Source organism: Acomys minous, assembly GCF_964271855.1.
Source record: "Acomys minous genome assembly, chromosome: 10".
NCBI classification, from domain to species: Eukaryota; Metazoa; Chordata; class Mammalia; order Rodentia; family Muridae; genus Acomys; species Acomys minous.
The window spans coordinates 54,290,777-54,313,492 of record NC_140491.1 but is presented as its reverse complement, the minus strand read 5'-3'; positions in this window follow the sequence as shown (position 1 = coordinate 54,313,492).

Genomic DNA, 22,716 nt, shown 5'->3' with positions numbered 1-22,716 from the left:
CCCCAAAGGGGTAGTAACTAACTGGTTGAAAACTGCTTTTATCGATGGATATTTCTCCCTGGGACCTTTACAAATGGTCAATAAGCATATGAATAGATGTCCAACAACGTTAACTATTAGAGAAACTACAATGAGATTCAAATCCACAATAAGATTTCACTTCACATTAATTAAGATGGTTAGACTAATAAAAGAGATAACAATAAAAAGGGTTAATGCTGTGGAAAAAAAACAGAACTCTTACACACTGTTAGAAAGATAAAATGGTACTCTACACTTTGGGGAAACGGCCTAGAAGTTTCTCAGACTATTAAACAGTCTAACCCTCCAGTAGCTCCTCCTTAGTATTGTATTACCCAAGAGAGGTACAAATTTATTCATATGAAAACTTATAAATGAATGTTGATAGTCATGTGACTCCTCATAACAGAAAATTAGAAACAATCAAAACATCATCAATTTACAGAGAGACAAAATAGTATAGTCATACAATGGAGTATTATTAGACAATAAAAATAAATGGAGTACTAATGTATGCTACCACATGGATGGATCTTAAAAAGATGTATGAAGAAACCAGTTGCAAAACTGCACATACGTTTTTTCACTCATTTGAGAGACAAAAGGAGGGTGCGTTGGCGAAAGAACAGAGCAGTGGTTCCTTTTAGGCTTAGAACATTGATACTTCATTGGCAGGTTTATCCCTGAACCAATGAAAATGTCGGAAATTGACCGTGAGAATGAATTCACATCCTTGTGAGTGTATTAAAAGCCTGAACTGTGCAAACACTAACAAGCTACTGATAATCTTAGCATTATATACTTTAGAAATGTCTTCACTGCAGAAGAAATCAAACAGGAACTTCAAAGCAAATTTACCATGGGACTCTAGAAAATTAAAATGAGGAGCAATGTTGCATATACAAATGGAGAAAGATTCTAAAACCACATTAAAATACTATCAAGTGATCAATACTGAAACAATATGGAACAACTTAAAAAAATAGTTCACAAATATTTAGTGAAAACCTGAAACATACTGACTTGGTGAAATTTTGCGTCCATACTAAAATCATTCCAGGGGACAATTTTGAAGCAATGGGGATAGAATTGTGCTTACAATTTTGTTGCATAGAAGTCCAACCAGAGAGTGTGAGAACTACCCCTAAGGTGCCATGACAACAAAGGAAAGAGGCAGCCTCTGCACAGTGCAGCTTACTGAAGACTTACTGAAACCTTGGTTGTAGGTGGAGGACTTCCTGACTAGCCTGGTTGGGGGCAGCAAGAACAGCTAGATATTTGTGATATAAATCAGGAGTAGGACTATATGCATAGATGCGCGCGCACACACACACACACACCATCATCATCATCATCATCATCATCATCATCATCATCATCCTCACCACCACCATCATCATCATCATCATCATCATCAACACCATCATCATGAGGGTGTCCTGAGGTTCTCTTGAGCCAGTACAATCATTTGCAGAATGTCATCCTGCAGTAAATACTTCTTTATATTTGTGAAAGAATAATTTGGCCTCACTATTTTTCTATTGTATTCTCTATATATGTTTGAAATAGCTCAAGAACCAATATATTTTTTTCAACCACAAGAATTAATATGGAGAATAAGGTAACAGGAGATATTCAGAAGGACATTGCTGGTGAAACTGATCAGTTCCTGCTTTATATTGTAGATGTTAACATTTACAAGAGTTAGAGGTTTATCATGGATCCAGTGTTCTAATGATTAAGGCACAAAATTGTTAATTATGAGTTAAATAGTATTTGTACAAAACATACAGTTTCTCAACTCTTCCTTAGGTACTGTTTGTTTGTTTGTTTGTTTGTTTAAAAAAGAGCACACAGTTGTTGTCTGACTTGCTGCCTTTACTAGCATATGGAAAGACCTCATACAATGATCAGAGAATAATGCCAGGAATTAATTGATCTGCTACATTTTATAACACTTCATCGAAAGGAAATTTGGCACAAGTAATCAGAGAAGACAGGTTTCTTGGCTTCTCTTAAAAGGAAAAAAAAAACGAGAGAGAGAGAGCGTTAGGTAAGAGTGAGCTAACAAAGAATAAACAAGAAAGAACTTGACTCTAGGAGAGCTGGCGCTTACTGGGAAGATGAGGCTTGACCTAGGGGGCGGAGCCATGGGATGGACGTACAAGGTGGAGGCACTGATAGCCAATTATATCCACGACAACTGAAGGGGGTTCTTGAAAAGTGGCTTCTCGAAGAGCTGCTTCTGAGAACTCTTAACTAGGAAATGTTTTTGCTTTGAATATTCAGAGAGGTGAAAGTCTTTTTTAACTTCTCCTAGCAATAGGCTACTTGAAGCTATCCACGGAGCGGGCAGATGAAACAGACATATAGATAGATTTTTTTTTAACATGACAGGGTTCTTTCGGTGTAAATGCATACATATATAACTAAACAAATTTAGTTTAGAAAACAACGGTATATTTTCAGAGAGAAAAAGCAACTAGCTGTGAAACCTCTCACCACATCTTTTCCGGAGCTCACAGAGAGAGCCTCGGGGCTGTCTTTTTAACTACCCAACACGCTCTTGGAAATGAGCATCGGCTGTGATTTAATAACACCATTTACAGGAGGCAAGCCTAACTTTTTAACACCCACCAAGAGAATGGAGGCAGAGGGGTAAGCCGGTAGTGAACAATTCGTTATTTTTCTGAAAACAAAGATATAAATAACCATTTATTTAACTCCATGAAAGCGAAGTGGACAGCAGAGAGGAAATCCTTCGCAGTCAGCACTGGTGGCCCGTAAAAACCTTCTCACCCTATCTTGCAGTCCCACTGACATGCTGGTGCTGAAGAGAAAATCTCCTTGCAATGTTAATAGGGCTGAAAATAAAAATAAACAGCTTAATTACATGGTGGGAGTTTTTTTTAATGGCTTGCTGAATTTTAAGGAGCTCATCATATGTCTTTATTATTTCTATACTCCACAAGACTTCCTCTCTTGAAGAACTCAGTGAAGTGAGGCTCATGCACCACATGGCCACAAAGCATCCGGTATTAAACCTTAGTGTCTTTGTCCATTGCATTAGTGAAGGTGGCTGCATGCAAGAACCATGGTGACTTCCTGGTCCAGTTCCAACTTGAGAATGCCAGGCTTAGCTCCAAACCAGCCAATTGCTAAATTGTGAGAGATTTGCTAACCCTGACTTTTCTTTTAATTTAACTTGATCTCTAGATTACAAATGAAAACGAAGTTGAGAGAAGAGTGTCATGAGGTGGAGAAGAGAAATAAGAAGAATAAGGAAAGAAAGGAGAGCAAAGAGAAAAGGGAGGAAAGATGGATGAGTAGAAAGAACTTATAAAGGCAAAGAGGGGCTGGAGAGATGGCGCAGTGGTTAAGACCACTCACTATCTGCTCTTCCAGAGGAACAAGACTCAACTATTCCCAGCACTCACGTGGTAGCTTATAGCTCTCTGTAACCTCAGTTCTTGGGCATCTGAAACCCTCACACAGACATACATGCAGATAAAGCACCAACGCACATAAAAATAAAAACAAATAAATCATCAAAATCCCCGAGGGGTAGAAATGAAATCTAGAACTTTTACATTAATCAAATAATCACCGTACAAACAGTCTTGTGACACTGACCACAGGCGAACACGTTTGCAAGACGACCCTCTTTTTGAAAAATCCACTCGAAGTAGCGCATTTGGCACAAAATGAAAATATTCACATCAAACTCAGTTTTATTGTGACTAAAATAGGGTGCCTGAAGTGGTTGTTAGCCTTGGTTGTAAGCTCCCTTTATCCCCTGAAATGCTGCATTTTGGAAGTAGGACCTGAGTGGGAATTACACAGAAAGATGTTCGGCTGTGTAGGACTAAAGTGACGTCAGTTCTATTGAGCTAGGACAGAAAGCAGAGGCTTAGAAAGACATCGCAGCAAGAGAGCCCGCCTCCATCACGCACGCGTTCACCCCCTGCTTGCCGAATGTCTAGCATTTTGCGGGGAGGTCTAAGAGGAGGAAGCGCCCATCAACATAATGCTCAGCTCATGGCCCCGTTGAGGCTCATGAGAGTCTCCACTTGTTTTACAAGTTTAGGCCTGAATAGGTGGTAAAATGTGGGTAAAATGTATCACTACTCTATTTCGTCTCCATTTCCACTCTCCTCATTCCATAGCTACTCCAATGTGTTTAATGCGTGAGCTTGAAATTCCATTTATTGGAGTACGCTGTGCGGTATCTTGTGAAGACCTGCTCTGGCTTCTGTGCACCAACACTTTGATTGCACCCGTCATCATGTTCTTCCACCTTTGTGGATTTTAAATTGTACTCCCTTTGCCCTGTGTGTGTCTTGCCACTTGATGTCTGCTGCATGGAATTTCAGAGTGTGAATCCACTACACTTTTTTTTTTCCGAGACAGCGTTTCTCTGTGTAGCCCTGGCTGTCCTAGACTCCCTTTGTAGACCAGGCTGGCCTCAAACTCACAGCGATCTGCCTGCCTCTGCCTCCCGAGTGCTGGGATTAAAGGCATGCGCCACCATGCCCGGCTTCCACTACACTTTTTTAAAAAATTAATTAACTTATGTATTTACTTCACATCCAGATGACAGCTTTTCCTCCCCCCCTCTCCTGCCAGTTTTTCCTTCTCCCCTCCTTCTCCCCAACTTCCACCCTCCCATCTCCCTTTCTCCTCAGAAAAGGGGAGGCCTCCCATGGATATCAACCTGCCTTGGCATAGCAAGTTGGAGTAGAGCTAGGAGCATCTTCTCCACTGAGGCTAGACTAGCCAGCCCAGTTAAGGGAGAGGGATCCAAAGCCAGGCAATGCAGTCAGAGACAGCCCTGCTCCTGCCTCTCCACATGAGGACAGAGCTGCACATCTGTTAAGTATTTGTAAGAGGCCTAGGTCCATGCCACACATGCGTGCACTTTGGTTAGTGGTGCAGCCCCATTGTTTGTAAAGCTCATAGCTATAAGGTAATACCTTATTCTTATTTGAGTTTCTCTTACTTACTTTATAACTATTGGATTTGAACACCTTTGTCTTTAGTTACCACAACTTCCTTCTGTTCTTCTGAGAATTATGTATTCATATTTATTACTTATTTTTCAGTTGTGTCTTTTTATAACAGATTTGCATGAATTACTTATGTATTAAAGATATCAGCTCAGCTTTATAGTATTTTTCTTATAAATAAAATAATGTTTCACTGTACAATATATTTTCCCTAGCATATGACCATAATACCAAAGTAACACAAGGAAATCTGGTTGTAAGGGATTTTCAAAACTGCTATGTTTATATAGCTGTTGCTCCAGTAGACAGTAGAAAGAAAAAAATCAGCACTTGGTCCAAAAGATAAGAGCCACCTTAAACAATTGTGTTGATTGTAAAATAAGCATATCTCTTCTTGACTTATATACATACACCAGAAAATAATATATATAATATTAAGCTCATGTAACAGTAGATTGAATACATAAAATGAGAAATGGTGATTAAAGAAGTTCAAGGATGGTTCAATAACAGATGTTGTATAATTAAATTATTTTAAAAATAAAAACTCATTGGACTTTGTAGACTATATTACTTAATTAGCTGAAATATCTACTAGTGAATTAAGGAAAACATCTCCAAAACCTACGGAGTTTGCTCTTACCTTGACATATGTTATATAATAAAAATCTATAGGAGACATATTCAAAGGAAAAATTAGATGAATTCACATTAAATTAGAAAGAAAACGTTCTCAGTTTCTCCTATATATTATTCTGTGTCTTGAACATCCTACTAAGACAAAGAACAACACATGAAATAGAAGACTGGAGAAGACAAAGCTCTGTGTCCCTAAAGGAACAGGCATACATTTTATCAATAAAATTCACTGTTTAGCAACAAAGCACATACACGTGGGAACTAGACAAGTAACATGAGACAGGTACATTGCAGAGTAGGGCAGGCTATGAAGCAGAAGATTCTGGAAAGAGATTCCTTTCCTATAGCAATCGCAGAACTGGACTCTTGAATAATTAAAATGATACTATATTAAGTAATATGGATAACCTTAAACAGGATTTTGAGAAAAATATCAAATAATAATTATACTAATTGATGTGGAGAACACTACTTAAGTGTTCTAGAACTCAGACAGTGGATCAAACACTTGGGTCTTGGATCTTTGTAATAGGTTCCTCTTTAAGAATAAAGTAAATAGCCAGGTGTGGTGTCACATGCCTTTATTTCCAGCACTCAGGGAGGTAGAGGCAGGTGGATACCTGTGAGTCCAGGAGAGTTAAGGCTACACAGATACACCATGTCTCCAAAACCAAAATAAAATAAATTAAACTTGGATTTGTTTCTGATTTACAAATTTTTAAATTATTATTAAAAAAAAATAAGTTCTCAGAAGCCTGGAATTAGTGTCCAAACTGTAATGGACGCCACAAGGAAGAGAAAGCCCTGTGGGAATGTAGAGTTATGATCTGCTGAAGTAGCGCCTCTGCCATTGTCCTGGACCATTTTGAATTTTTTATGGGTTCCTTCTTAGGAGTTGGAACAACAGAACCTATAGTGTTAGCGTACCAGGTAGTTTTGAATATACAATACCAAGTAACTCATAGTCCTATTAGAATCAATGTCGTCACCCACCAGTAGGATGTGTAAGACTTTGCCTGGTTCTGCTTACAAGTGAGGCAAGTGCTGTGGAAACAGAAACTGGAGGAAGGCCTGGAGAGATGGTTCAGTGGTAAAAACCACTTCCTGCTCTCATAAAGGACCCAGGTTCAGTTCTCAGGCATGGACTTGGTGGCTCACAACCACCTGTAATGCCAATTCTAGAGGACCCAGTGCCTCTAACCTCTGCAGGCACCAGGTATGCATGCAGCAAGAACAGGCACACATTCATATACATAAATAGCTCTAAAACTCTTCTTTAAGGGAAGCAGAAAATGACTTTTGAGATAAAACTTGAATAACGGTCATTTGTTACTTGACCACTTGTGTCATTCCTATTTATTTAAAAAAATATTTTTTGATGTTCACTTGTGTATAAAATGTTTTCTTTTCCGTGTTGGAAGGTCCACATAAGTTGTTACTTTATCATGTATATCTTAATTCAGAATTAAAAAAGAAAAACGCCTTGAACTAATGTAAAAAGTGTCACTAGCTCCTTATACATCACAGCAAGGGCTGTATGAAATCCATAAAAAGAACCAAAGAGAAAGACGGCAACACCCAACAACCACGAAGAAGAGTTCTGCACCGCCAAGTCTTTGAGGGCTGTGTATACAAATTCAGGGTTAGCTAGAAAAGCTGCGTGGCACATACAACATGTCACAGTGGGGACGCGATGCTTTCAGGGGCCAGGGTTGTTGCACTGTCAGCTTCCTGCAGGAGGCGGAGCTGGGAGAGAAAGTTGCAGAAGACGGGAATAGATCCAGTTGAATGAACTCATCACAGCAGCTCTTCTACGTTCTTTTCTCCACCCGATAGAGAGCATGCGCTTGGCACTTCTACTGTAGACAGACAATTCCAGGAGACACATAAGCCGAGAGGAGACACGGATACAGCAGATCCTTTGTGTCACCCTGCTGTTCAATAAGAAGGGGACATTTCAGCAGAATTAATTCCAACCTCTGTCTGGAACAATGACATATCAGTTTGGGTAGAGTAACTAATTCAAATGGCAGAAATCTCATGAAACTAAGTGTTTATGATATCTTACATGTTCCCAGGGTCCAAACATTGTTTAGTGTGATTCTGGCTGCTGCTACGTATAGTCAATAGGAAGAGACAATGGGTTTAGAGGAATACATCTACTTTGGCTTTGTTGACTAGAACTGTGGGAAATGAAATGACTGGTGGGTGAAGAGACAAGTTCATCTTAGTGTCACCTTAGTGACAGTTTATGCATGAAGCCCATTCTGCCTATGAGAATATCATTATCCCTCCCTCCCTCTGTCCCTCCCTCTCCCTCCCTCCTTCTCTCTGTCTCCGTCCCTTGCTCCCTCCTATGTAACAGCTTGCTGAAGGCAGGACAGACTTAATACTCATCAGCTAGGTTTTCCTACCCTCCATTCTCCAGAAAGACTGTAGCCATGAGTCCTAAGCACAATGAAGATTTTAGGTTATACAGGGACTTTAGCATCTTCACCCCTTTTTTCTCTATCTTGGGTTGTTAAGATTCGTATATTAGTTGGGGCAGAGAGGTACTTCCTTTTGCAGGCAAATGTGCTGGCCATGCAAGCCTGACTTCTTGAATCCAGCGTCCAAACCCACAGAGGAAGGAGAGAACTGACTGCTGAGGGTTGTTCTGCGGCCTCCACATGGGTGCCGTGGCACAGGCACCCACCCCTTCCCAACACACCGGTGCATAATTAGCTCATTAATATTTTTAAATACTTACATTGGTGCCAAAGGAGGCAAGGTTTTGTTTTTCTTGATTTGGCAAGTCTCCTGAATGAGATCTAACTGTATTTGGAAAGCAGTAAGTCAAGTCTATAGAAAATGAGTTGCTGTTGAGGCCAGTGGTTGCACATGCAGATTGCCGCTGATTATGGACTTTGCTGGAATCTTTGGGTTGACCAACATTCCGAATTCAGTGGTTCTCCCTTATGTCCCTTCCACAGCTTTCACTGGAAAATTGTCCATGTCCTCCTTTATTCAGGTCCCTAATTCAGTTGTGAGAGACTCCGGTCATGCATGCTTTGCCCCGTGCACAGAGTTTCCTTCCTCTTGTGTCATTTATTCACAGATTCAAACGTTTGTGGCCAGGGTGCTTTTAATGCTTACTTATATCCTTGCTCCAGGTCATACTTTGTCCCAGGATCACAAAAAATAATATGCAGCTCTCTTAATATTTTGCAGAATTTAAAATGCTAGTGTTTCGGGATTTTGAGTCTTTCAGCCGTGACTAGTTTTGTAGTTTTTTTTTCTTTGTTCGTTCTCTTCCTCTGGAAAAAAAATGTCCTCTTAAATTATGGCACCTAGGACCAAAGAAAATGCCCCAGAAGTGTCCTCATCTACAGAGTTTAGAGAGCCTCTTGCTGGCCATAATACAGAACACGGGTTCCACCACACCAGCCATGAGTGTGATTCCTTAAAGCAGCTGTGGCATATTGGTGGGTCTCACTAAAGCTGTGGACCGCTCAATCCTCCTGATCTTTTGCATAAGGATTTTTGCCAACCCCAGTGTCTCCTTCCTGGACATGTACAATTAATTACTTGAACTTTTATGCAGGACGTTGTATTCATCTCTATTAACTTTCATCTTATTGGCATTTGTTCAGAATTCCATCTTGTCAGGACAATTTTGAATGTTGATTATTATGTTTGCTAAGCTCTTGAGTTCTGTGCCTTTGGATGTCATGACCTTCCTTGCCACACTGTAATCGGAATCCTCAGTTGATAGACTTAATTAGACTGACCCAGGGGAGGATCTAGTGGTTCCCTACTAGACAAGGAGGTTAAAATAAGTTATTTTCATCTGATTGTTTCATTCAGTCAGTCTCCTTTTCTCCTGCTTGTGTATCTCTATGTACTTTCTGCTAGAGGAAGTGTTATCTAATATTTTATTTAAAACAGGAATTTTCTGTAGATTTAGCATGATTGGACAATTTTATAAGCTTATTAGGAAAAAAGATCATATGCTGATTTATTATTCAATAAATATTTATTAGTGCCTACTGTGTTGGCCTCACCAAGTACCGAGATGTACTCTAGACCGATCTAAGCTGTTTGGATGCTAGTAACAATGAGGAGACATTACAGAAGTTATTGTTATCAAAAAATTGTGTGATTTTCCAGACACGGTGGCACACGCCTTTAATCTCAGCACTCAGGAAGCAGAAAAGCAGGTGGATCTCTATGAGTTTGAGGCTAGATTTGTCTACATGTCAGTTTCAAGGCAGTCAAAGCTAAGTAGTGAGATCCTGTCTCAAACAAACCAGACAAAACAACACAGTGAGCAGTTATGGGATAGTGAAGTTGAAGATTCATGGAACCCCAAGGATGGACTTTCACCCCTCACTGTGCCATGGCCGGCATGAGCCTGGGAAATACACCGATGAGATGAAGGAATGGATGAGCTCTGTCAACAGCTGCGCGCTACTGCTCCATGCACGTGTGGCCCAAATCAGAAGACTCATGAATTTTCTTTGAGTCTTGACATATATTTTCCTCCTTCTATTAAAATAGAGACTACTTGGTGTGAGATTGCTCTAGTTGTGGGCATTAGACCTTTCAAATGAGATTTAGCAATTCTCTACCTAGATCAAGAGTAAAGCTGACTACAGGAGACGAATTTCTCCTCTGTCAGCCCCACAGCTACTTCTGGATTTTACACCAGGCATTTTCTCCCTGAAAATGACACTCTTTGTTTGGAAGCAAAAAAATGACAAGTTAAAGGGTTCTTTCTCCTTCAGCTGTCTTTATATTTGGTTTTCTACACCATGGGCTCTACACTGATGGCTGAACCAACCTCAAGCAGATAAAGGAAGATGACATGGCACAGGAGGAAAATGTGCTTGCTGAGCAAGCTGAGGACCGAGTTCAGAACCCAGAGCCCATGATGGCAGGGCAGGGCCAGACAGGGTGGGGCAGGGCCAGACAGGGTGGGGCAGGGCCAAGCAGTGCAGGGCAGGTGACTCCTGAAGATTACCTTCTTATCTCTGCACACTCCCTGTGGAATGGTGGGAAGTATACATCCCTCACACATAATAATGATAATAACTTTCTAAAATACTAAAAATAATTGCATCTGTGCTGATTTACAGGCTATGTTTTCTTGTCGTCTTTCAAGCAACTTGGGGTTATAATAACAATTTATATAACATTTGCATCATATTAACTACTAGCACGGACATGATTTACAGTGTAATGGTGGATACAAGTGGGTTATATGCAACTACCACACCATTTCATACAAGTGGCTTGGGCTTCCCTGATTTTTAGTTTCTATGTCGATTATTGTAGCTTTCCCACATGGATTCTGAGAAGAAGGTGGCTTACAGGTGCACTTACAACTGTCACTGTAGCTACACAGAGCACTATGAAAGCATTTTGGTCAGGAAGCGTTAAAGAGACTTCCTTACTGCGTGGACTATGCTGACTCCCATACTGGCACAGCCTGTGCATCTCCAGGAAGAAAATTCTTCTTTTCCTGGGCCTATCATCGCCATCACCTGTACCAGCAGCAACAATATCGCCCCTGGAATCCTTTCAATGTGTTGTATGTGTCTGGCATGATGCTAAAAGATTTATGTGCATTATCTCATTTTATAGAGCAGTTTATTTGACATCCATTCATTCACCTGATTACTATTTATGGTGTAGCTCTGAGGTAGTAGATATTGATGAAGCACTAGGGTGTGGGGTAAAACAAGGAGGCGTGTTCCCTGCCTCAGGTAAGGCACACGCAAGGGAAACATCAGCGTTCAACTAGTCATCACAACCACACAGGCATTGTTTTTGGTTTCCGAAAATGCAACAGCTATGGATGCTCATATGAAACAGCTCTGACTCCATACTTCTTTAATTTACCAAGCAGGCCTCTGCTGGACGAAGGGCTTTGGATGTTCGGCTCCCTTCGGCTAAGGATCTCTGTGTCTAGAGACCCACTTGGCCCACTCATATTTTACTCACTCAGGGATATGTTAGTAATGCAGGCTTGTCCTGTTTCTGTACCTAATTATCCACACTCTCAATTCCTCTCTGTTTTCAGCATCCAATGTGTCTTCACAGACCCATCGGCACCTGAAAGCATGTGTGTGTCCACTCGACACACTGCTCTAATAAGGAGGTAGCATGTGCACAGGGGGCTGGGTAGACATCACCACTGCTTCCTGAGCACTGACTATACCTGCCATGTGCTGGGACCTTGCTCAATAAATACCGGTTAAGTGATTGATTGATCGAGTGAATCGATCAATGTGTGACTGTTTTACGATCCCCCTAAATGAAAGCCTCAAATCTGTCATGGTGAGCCTCAGCTGAGTGCCCTCTCTGAGGGATAAAATGAGGAAGAGACAGGGGGTTGAGCCTTTTTTCTGTGGCTCTGAGAAAGGACTATTCCTACCTGGGCTTGAGGTTATCTGAATAAGTCTAGGATCCTCTGGATGTGAACAATGTAACAGAAGAAAGAAACTAAGAAGTAGAGTTCACTGTTGCTGATAAATACTTGTGAATAAATGAATGTACAGACGCACAGTGAGTGAGGACAGTTTAGCCTTGACCTATTTCCTTCAGGAGAGTTGCGAGCAACATTTTATTCCCATCTCTCTGTGGCCTGTGAAATTCACACCCTTGCATAATCCAGTCCGTTTCTCTTGTCTCTTTTCCTGGCTCTTCCGACATTAGTCTGGCACAGATACTCACTGCCAGTGTTAACAGTGTAGGAGGCACATAAAAAAAAAAAAAAGAAGGTAAGAGCCAGTGTCAAAAAGCACCATGGGTCATCAAAAGAAAACTGTATATTTAAAGACTAAAAACACAAAGAAATCAGCTGAGTGAGAAGCAGAAAGTGGCCTTGAGAAAGCAGAATGCAAGAAGGAACAAGAGCCACGCCACCCTTTTCTCCCAGGCACAGGATGGCTAGAAAACACAGGAGACTTGATGGGGGAGATAGCATCTCTGAGGGGTGTGGGGAAGATGCAGAAATGGGGCAAACAATGAGTGAGAAAAGGCAGGCCTAAGGAGACAGAACATCTGGCTTTGGGAAACAGAGGGAAGCACAGAAATCAAGCGCTCAAAGCCAAGTCTGCCAGGAAGCCGAGGGGGACGTTAAGGTTGGCCCTGTGAGTAGTGAAGGGAGATAAAGCAAATGATTTAGAGGGCTTCGGGCAGTAGGGGGTGGGGGACTCAGAAAGTGTTGCAGCTTTTAGACACACTCAACCTTCGTAAAACCTGCTCACTCACACTCGACCTAATAATGATGATCCCATGCATCCTTACGTGTTCTGGAAGGGGCAGTATGCATGAGATATCTAAGTAGTGTTCTGAGGCATCAGGGAAGAGCTAGCCAAAGATACTAGTTCATTTGAAGTTCTCTTGAAAAATCAAGTGCCCTTGCCCCATCACTTAGGTTGTCCCCAAGTTCCTCCCAGTGGCATGTACCTGAATAGGTGTCTATGTACAATTAATGCCTCAACCCACAACTTCACTGACCTAAGACAACCAAAAGCACGGGTATAGTGGGGAACAGTGCTCCGAGGTGGTGCTCCGTGGGGAACAGTACCCCAAGTTGGTGCTTTGTGGGGAACTGTACTCCAAGGTGGGGGGTGATGCTCCAAGGTGGTGCTCAGTGGGGAACAGTGCTCCAAGGTAGTTCTCAATACGAACAGTGCTTCGAGGTGGGGAGTAGTGCTTCGAGGTGGTGCTCCATGGGGACCAATGCCCCGAGGTAGTGTTCAGTGGGGACAGTGCTCCTAGATGGTGCTCACTGGGAACAGTGCTCTGAGGTGGTGCTCACTGGGAACAGTGCTCTGAGGTGGTGCTCACTGGGAACAGTACTCTGAGGTGGTGCTCAGTAAGAACAGTGTCTTGGGCAAAGCAGAGCAAGGTGCCTTGGCAGGCAAGCACTGGCACAAGCCTTTTTAAGACCATTTGGTCTCTTCCTCTGAGAAATGTGAGATCATGTGCACCGAATCACCAGATGGAGGATTTGTTTAGGCAAAATGGCTTAGCAAGTTCTCTTGTAAATCGCCTCTGGCTTCTAAAAAACAGTAGCAAATGTGCTGAAGACTGAATTAGCTAGAACAGAAGTTTTACTTTTTCAACTACAATAATTGTCTGGGACTGAACTAAAACCTGGACTCTCAGCATTGGAAGGGATGTGCAAACGGATTTCAGCCGGGCCTCCGATTTCATCGAAGAACGCCTAAACGCACGTGGGAAACATACAACACCGTGGGGACCGCTCCAGACTCAAGAGTGCTGCACACTGACGGTAAGCCTGACTCTGGGAATTTGCTACTTAGAGAACGTGGATGCAGGGAGGCTCTGTGCAAGTGACATAGGCGGAGTGGTGCAAGAAGATGCTGGCTGTTTGAAAATAAACAGTGAGCAGTAGGACACCATTAGCAAGCCGGAAATGAAACCGGCCTTATTTCCGATACGTTCAAACGAGCCATAAGGTATGATTCAATGAAGTGCTGTCAGCCGAGCTGCGCCCTGACACTGTCACCCTTGACTCTTAGCCCCGCAGCATAGGCCAGCAGAGACCTCAGGAAAGAACTGCTTGCTAAAGTTTCACAGTGGAAGCGTGGTCCCTTCCCTTCCACAGACCCCACAAGTGGGAATGTGCCTCAGAGGAAAGGCCTGCATGTTCACGCCTCCTGAAGCAGAGTCGGAGCAGGAAGGTTTGGGGCCTGCGCAGGGACTAGGGTTTGGCTATTTTTAAGCTTCACCTTTCAACAGCTTGAATTAAAATGAGGGCGCCAGAATTCATGGAGGCAGCCACCAAGACTCACTGGGTTTTATATGGTATTTCTTTTCTGAAAACTAGAGCTTCAGATTGGGTGTGTGGGGGGCGGGGGGTTAGGAAATAGCCTAAGGAGGTTGTGCAACGTGTGCAATTTAAATTCTTTAGCATTCAGTAACTTCCCGGCTAGGGAGGGATTCAGATATTTGGATAATTTCATAAGCCATTGACTTTGTAAAGGGGAATATGAAGAAACATATGCCAATTGAGTTATAAGCTGGGCATAGCTGTGAGTTAGATATTAGTCCCTTTTACCAAAATGTGGTTTATGAGGCTTTTAATAGAGATTAAATTGGTGGAAACCAGGTTTTGCCTTATTATGGATTTGATAGTTTCCACATTTATTTCTTCACTGTAATGCTGAACTGTTGGACCCAAAGCAGAATATTTAACGCTGCATAGATCACCTGTTTCCATTTTGCAAATGAAAACTGACAAATGTCTGCATAACATCAAAATAATTCATCAGCGATTCACTTTCCTTTCTAACCACCACCTCTTGCTGACCCTGTATCAGTTAATGACAGTGGAAATTGCGGTGACTTGGCTCCCTTTGGTCATCATGCCCAATTCCCATTCTAGAATGTTCTTTACTTAATCCCGCCTAGTCAACCAGTCACAATATGTCAGTGGGCTAAGCCTCTTTCTAAATGTTGGTAAATATTGTGAGGAGAATGGAGCTGAAGTAGAATGCCTCATCTTTAGCGTGTTGTTGGGAAGCTCTCTTTGTGAATGCCCGAAGAGAACAGTCTAGTTTTTCCATGGCCAAAGTAGGCAAAGGCGTGTCTAGTGCCTTCATGAGTGCCACAGGCTAGGGTAGGGAAGTGAGAGGGGTAAGAGGGCAGTGAAGGTCAGGGAGTACAGAACACAGAGACAAAAGCGTAAGGTGGTGAAGAGACATGGTATGCACACCTACAACCCCAGAACTTGGGAGGCAGAGGATCCTGAACTCCAAGAGAGCCTGGGCTACATAGTAATATCATGCCTCTGAACATCAAAGCATACCAAAGCAAACAAGCAGCAGGACCAGACAGACAGACAGACACAATTCTCAAAGTAACAGTAAAAACAAACAAAAAAGCCCAACAACAACAAAAGATAAATCAGGAACTTTAAGTGATGAAAAAAATTTCACATTTTACCGAAACGTTGAGTTCATGAGACTATAAACTGGAGAGGGTCCCCCAGACTGTAGGCAGGCATTGTCCTCTTTACCTACTGATTAATAGGTCAATGATATCACTTTCATCACTTTGGACTATGGATTTATTGGCTTACATATTTTCTTATTCACCTTTGGGTAGAAGATAAAACTTGGTATTTTAGAGCTCCTCAAACTTGGTATTTAAAGTTCCTCATTAAAAACCATATAGGAATAATTTCAGGAGGCCTGCCTTGTCTCCAAAGAAACACTATCTGAGCACAGTTGTGCATATCTTTAATCCCAGCACTTAAGAAGAAGAGGCTGGGGAATTTCTTTGCATTCAGGGTTAGCCTGGCCTACATACCAAGTTCCAGGCCACCTAAGGTTATACAGTGAGACCCTATCAAAACAAAACACCAAAACAACAGCAAAAAAGTGTTTGATAAGTTTCCCAAATTTGTCCTGAAAGTTGATGAAGTTTTAACTTTGCCTGTTGGGTGGTGCAATGCTGGCTTCCCTAACAAAAGGCTGCAGAGCCAAACATGTGTGGTGACACATGCCTCCAATATAACTACTATGCTAAGTCAAGAGAATCGAGAAGAACCAGGAGATACACAGGATGGCCTGCCATTAAAACCAAAGACAAACAGAGAGAGTACCACGGGGTGATGGAGTGGGCTATTCGACCAGCAGCATGCTCTCCCGCAGTTCTGAAGCCTGGGCACCTGAGTTCAGAGTCCAGCATGGGCTGGGCCTGGTGGGGGCTCTACCTTAGCTATGGCCGGCTGTCCTCTCTGCTGTGACGTCTTTGTAACCATTCATGGTGGCAGTGAGAACAAGATGTGATGAAGACCCTTGAGCATTAATAACCTATCCTCAGGACATCATGCAATCCTAATTAACTCATAGGGGCCCATTGCTAAATATTATCATAGTCCGTGTGAGGACTTCAGGATGTGGGTGTGGAAAGAGCACAATTTAACCCAAGGTAAAAGGAAAATCTAGATGAAATCCTACCTGAAAAACAACTCTGTGTGTGTGTGTGTGCGTGTGTGTGTGTGTGTGTGTGTGTGTGTGTGTGTGTGTGTGTGTGTGTCTGGGTGTCTGTCTGGGTGTCTGTCTGTGTCTGTGTGATTTAGCAGATTCCATTGCTTACTTAAATGAGGTGGTGAAGGAAAACATGAGGAGAAGTGAACTGATGCATAGCGAACTTCACTTTGCTTCATCTTTCTCCTCTTGGGTCCCTTAATGTAGTTAAGGGGAGCCTGGAAGCAGCACCCCACCTCCCACTGCCTCCTGTGTCATGAACTCTCAGTGATGGCCACAGAGGATGAAGGTCTTCTTCCTCCCACAATGGACCCTCAGACTATTTACAGAAGAAAGGCTGCTACCAGCCTGCTGGCTAATTTCTTGTATCTGTTCTGAACATCCTACATTCTTTGACCCTATTTCTTTATTTCCAGACAAAGAGGTGAATATCAGACAGTGCTGGGTGAAATAAAAGCAGATTTAAATTCCCATTGCTCTCCAAACCACAGAGACGGAACTAGGTCAGACCACTTGGCCTGGAGCTGTTACCTCTGGATACCGGCTTCAAAGGGCTGTCCCCACATCCGCGGATCTCCAGTGTCCTTACAGCTGCCATGTTGACAGTCTGGGAAATAGCAGGGACAGGGGAGGGTGTTGGGAGGGAGGGGTGGGTGCAAATGTGAAAGTAATCTCTGAAAAGGAGACAGTCCTCTCTCGAGTGACCCTTCCTAAAGCTATATGCAGATCTCCTTACTTTTTCCTCACCCGGTTAGTCCACTCTTCGGCCAAGAGCTGGAAGTTTCTTTTAAAACATAGGAGGTGCTTTGAGTTTCCAGTCTCTTAGAGCCCTGGGGTCTAGTCGGAGTGCTTGGTTTGAAGGTGCTTGCATATTTGGGAACAATTTTAGACTCTTGCTTTATTAGAGGCTGGTAGAAGGGGAGGCTGGTGGAAAAGTAAGCACCCACTTTCTCCAAAGCCTGAGGAATTAGAAGTCCTCAGAAATGCCAACCGCTGCTCAGTTCACCTGACAGAGAGCTAAATAATAAAACCACATTGCACAATACAAGAAAGGGCTGAGAGCAATGAACGCAGAACAAAGGTACTTTGGAATATGCCATCCTAATATTCCTGTCTGCACAGTTTAGTGTTCTTAAATGTGTTTTATGTTTAATGAAAGAAACAATGACTTTCAGTGGAGGGGAAAAATAGACCTTTAAAGATAATCAGGGCCTTAACTACCTACCTTAGGTAGCTGAGAAAAAGCCACTGTACTCTTTATGTTTTAACACTCCAGATATGTAATTTAATGCGGGTCTAATGACAGTCTCAAACATGGGGCTTTAATCGAAATTGTTCAAGCTCAGCACTGTGACAGGAACTCACAAGCTCCCAACAATGCTGTCCATTTTCTCAGGTTCTGTAACAAAAAGAAAAGAATAAAAAAAAACCCTTGAACTTATGTTGCTATTGATGTGTAATATACAATAAAAAAACAGTTAAATTTCAATTACCCACAGGTAATTATAATTTTATTGTTTGACTGTACTACAGGGATTTTTGTAATTCCCAAGACTAATAATTTTCTATAATTTTACAGGTTGTCAAATAAACTATTAAAGATTATCTTTGAAAAGGCGTCTGCAATTGTAAGGACGTATCACACTGTTCATGTACTGTATTAGTAATTAGAGATTCCTGGATAGTGCGATCCGCGCTGGGCGCCCGCTACCAGGAAGCATTTCCCCCAGCAGCCTCTAATCTCCACCATGAGCTTTCCCGCTTCTCCGGATTCTCGTCACTGCAGCAGAACTCACGTTCACGTTCTATTAATATTCCCCTCGCTCTTCCAAATGGTTTGTCAAGATAAATCTCTACCTCCTGGTGGAGAGACGCTAGAATCAGAAAGATGGCACCACCTAAAACCTCCCAGCAAATACAAAAGGAGATCAGCTCACTTGGAAGAAGGAAGTGGGGGTATTGGCTTGTGCGTGCGTGCGTGCATGCGTGTGTGGGCGCGCGTGTGTATGTGTGGCATGTGCAGTGTGTGTCTCTGTGTGGTGTGTGTGTGTGTGTGGTGTGTGTGTCTCTGTGTGATGTGTGTGTCTGTGTGTGTTTGTGCATGCATGCTACATTTGGGATCATCAAACGGAGTTTGGGGGCAGGGTCTAGAGAGGCATATAAATATTTCTGCCAACAGCTATTACACTAGATGCTATCACATCAGTCCAATACCTTGGTTCTTTCTCAATTTTTCTCGTTTTTGAAAGTAATCATTTTCTATAATCTCATACCATGCATGATAGAGCAAAGACTCGGCTTCAAGAGATGAGTCAACTCACTACTTTGGATCAGGTGTCAATGCTCTTCATCAAAATATAGCCAGATAGGGCAGGTCAGTGAGGGGCCCATGTGACTTCTTCCTGGAGTCTCATCTTCTTCTCCATAGACACCAAGTCCACTATATCTCTCTGCTGAAAAACTTCTTTTATTTTTCGTCCTGTCAAACTCTCTCTAGTTCTTGGAGCCCAGAAGAAATAAATCTTCCTGGATAGAGGTGCGGCTGAGTCCCTTATTCACTCATATGCACTTTTTTTGGATTCTCAGGAGTTTACCTGGTATCCCTTTTGGTATGGAACAGAAGGTGCCAGGTTGACTGAGCCGAAGTGAAAGCCAGGAACGATGAATCAGTTGGAATATTTTCAGCTTCCTTGGGAATTCAAGGAATATCTAGCATTGACTTCTGGGTACTGGAAGCAGAGTTAAGGGTTAAGGCACATGTACAGGGGAAGGGAGGACCAGAACAATGGTAGTGGTTTGAGAGCAAAGGAAAGATATTAAAAGGTAGAAAAGAAAAATGACTTATTAGAAGGCAAGAATTTGGGGAAAGTATGTTCCAGCTCAGTGACTTTTGATAGACATTTTCTAGAATGGAGTTGCAGAGCACAGTGGAGCCTACTGTTAAGAGTCACACAGCATCTTACCAGGCCTCACCTGAGTCCAACAGTACATTGGGTTGCCTCCTTATAACTCTCCCAGTAGCCTATGGATTCTTATATTGAATAGATGTACTTTTGAAAGTATATGTCTGTGTCTGTGTGTGCATTTGAGTTCAGGTGCCAGCTGAAGTCAGAGGCATCAGTCTCTCTGGAGCTAGTGTTTAGAGGTGTCTGTGAGCCACTGAAAGGCCACTCTTGTGGTCACTGACTTACTTCTGTTAAGTTCTACCTTCCAAGGGCTTTACAACCTCCCAGAATAGCATCTCTAACTGGGGGTGCTTTGAGAGGCTGTTTCATACTCAAAGCACATTTCTTAGTTCTTTCTTGCTCTGAGGTAAATGGTTGCCTGGAGAGTTTGAGAGAAGAACCAGTTTGGTGAGACAAGAGCTTGCAAGGATGAGCTTACATGGCCTGAGGATATTGGAAAGGAAAAGCAGCCACTGAACATAGCTACAAAGACATGTTAGGCATTGTTATGTTATGCCAGCACGTTACCTAGGAAAGATGGGCAAAAGATGACACAAGGTCCAAGGAAAGAAATATGATGCTAATTACATTAAACTTATCAGGCAATAAAGCTTCCGGGAATTCATATAGGCTCAGATGTACATTTTCTAAAACCACATTGGCAGGCGTTATGTTGAGAAGCAGGAAGGAGATCTTTTGACTTCCGGTCCTGTGCTCATTCTGCAGTTGTCTCCAGTTTTCCTGCCTGATGCTGAGCATGGGGCCTGGAGCACCGTGCAGAAGTGACAATTTACCCTCAAGTGTTTTTGTCAAGAAGGAAATAATCTGGGTCAAAAACTTTGCATTTAAACAAAGGTTTTACTTCATACCAAAGCAGATTCTCAGCGTAGATTTCACTCCTATATGATGCAGTCTTTCTTTTTTGTCACTTTAAAGCTGAAATTTGTCCTTATACAAGGATTATGGAAGCTTGAAATTCTAAAATGAAGAATTATTAAATAAATAGTCCTTATGGCAGCATGTCTTGCCTCACGGTAAGTCATTTTGATAACAGCTTTGTGCCCTGAGCTGAAGGCAATGTCAAGGTCAATTATCTTATTCAAGGCCCCTAATTAAGACTACTTTTTTGAGGTCAGGATAATGCATTACTTTATTTTAATAGGAAGGAGATCAAAGCTCTACCTTAAATTTTCCTGATGTAAAGCAATATTGGCTTTAACCTGGGTTATATTAACAAGCAGGGGGAGCCACTTTGCAATTCCACATCCAGTGTACCCCAAAGATAGAGTCATGCTCAAAGGAAATGTGACAGAGACCACTACCCAACTTATTTTCTCATTGCTTGTTCTTAATTCTTTTTTTTTTTAACCTCTTTCAGAAATGTGGTTTCTATGAAATAAGCTTGAGCCAGCAAAACCAGTTTATTCAGAGATGTGCAAATGAACTATTTAGCACACTTTAGAAGCCTGGAGTCAATCTTGCTGATTCTGTGGGAACAGACCCTGTACATAGCTTGGGAGACAGACAACCCAAATGGACTCCATTGGTCAAGCATACTCAGTTTAGACAATGTACAGACTATACATTGTAAACATGAATGTATTCAGTCAAGGTACTCCCTATAAAATCTGGAATTTAGAATCTAATGAAAAATCATAGCTGGCTGGTGGTGGTGGTGCACACCTTTAATCCAGCACTCCGGAGGCCAGCCTGGTCTACAGATAGAGTTCCAGGACACCCAGGGCTATGTGGAGAAACCTTAACTCAAAAAGCAAACAGGAAAGAAAAGTAAAAAATGAAGGAAGGATGAAAGAAAGAAAGAAGCACTAGTCATTCCAATAACAGTGGCCATTTTCCTGTGTGGTAATAACCGTTGAGTTGAGGACATGCTCTCTTGTTGCAAGGATTATAAATTGGCAGGTATGTTTTATGTGGCTGACACGGCCTCTAGATTATTACTGTGATTTTCCTTGTGCTTCGGATGCTTCTTGTGGGATTTGAGCCTTCAGTTCCAAGGGCTTAGTGTTCCCATTACTACCTAGATGGTGAGACTCACTAGTGTTTATCATGAGCTCAGTACCTGTAAGTATTCCTTTCTGATGGTCAGCCCTAGAGCCCTTCAGCTCGCCTGAGAGCTCTAATGCCAATGTGGGAAGAGGGTGGCAAGCTTGTGGCTCCCATTTCAAGAGCTCCTCTCTGTCCTACCTGCCCCTTTATGCTCATTCCGTGGGAAAGCCCAAAGAGATGCTAAGTGTCAGTACTTCCGGAGCACCCTCCTACTTGAGGGATGACTGTGGGGGGGATGCTTACCTCAGCATCCCCCAACACCCAGGGAAGGCTTCTGAAGCTATTCCACATGGATCTCAGGGGATCTTCAGAGCAATGGACCCCATTGCCTACAGCAGTAATCAGCTCATTAACACATACTTTACGGGCTTTCCTCCCTTCTCTGGCTACCCACCCTTTCTCAGTATTGCTTCCCAGCATCACCTCCCGAACAAGTTATGTGTAGCAAGCCTTCCACTCAAGCTGTGTTTAGGGGAAAGCAAGCCAAGCTGATACTTAAATGACTTTTATCCCAAAGCCATCCTAACAGGTGTATACCACAAGAATTGCCTGGCCAGCACAGAAGGAATCTAGACTTCATGGCACAGAAGAAAAATGTATAGGGACTGTGCAGAGGACACTCAAGATAAGGCTGAGAAAGACAATCAGGTTTGAAGACAATAGCCTACAGGCAAAGAGCCACTGGCAGGTCAGCCTCTGGGGCAAGATTAAGCCTGCTAATTCTGACCCAGGCAGATGTCAGTTCAATATAAGGACATCCTTTTGAATCTCCAAAGCACATCAAAGGGGGGGCGGTGGACAGAGTTCCTCTCAGAGGTGGAAATTAAACATATTCCTGTACTTTACAGCATGCACATGCAGTCTCTGCTTTCCGCACACATTCTGTCGACATTACAAACAAAGCGAAGGGGGCTGCTTAGCAGCTTTGGTAGCTTTTTGGATTTGGGCAAGAGGATAAGAAAGAGAGATAAAAGCATCATTAGGTAGTGGGAGAAGTTTTTAGTTCCCCCTCCCCCATTACAGAGA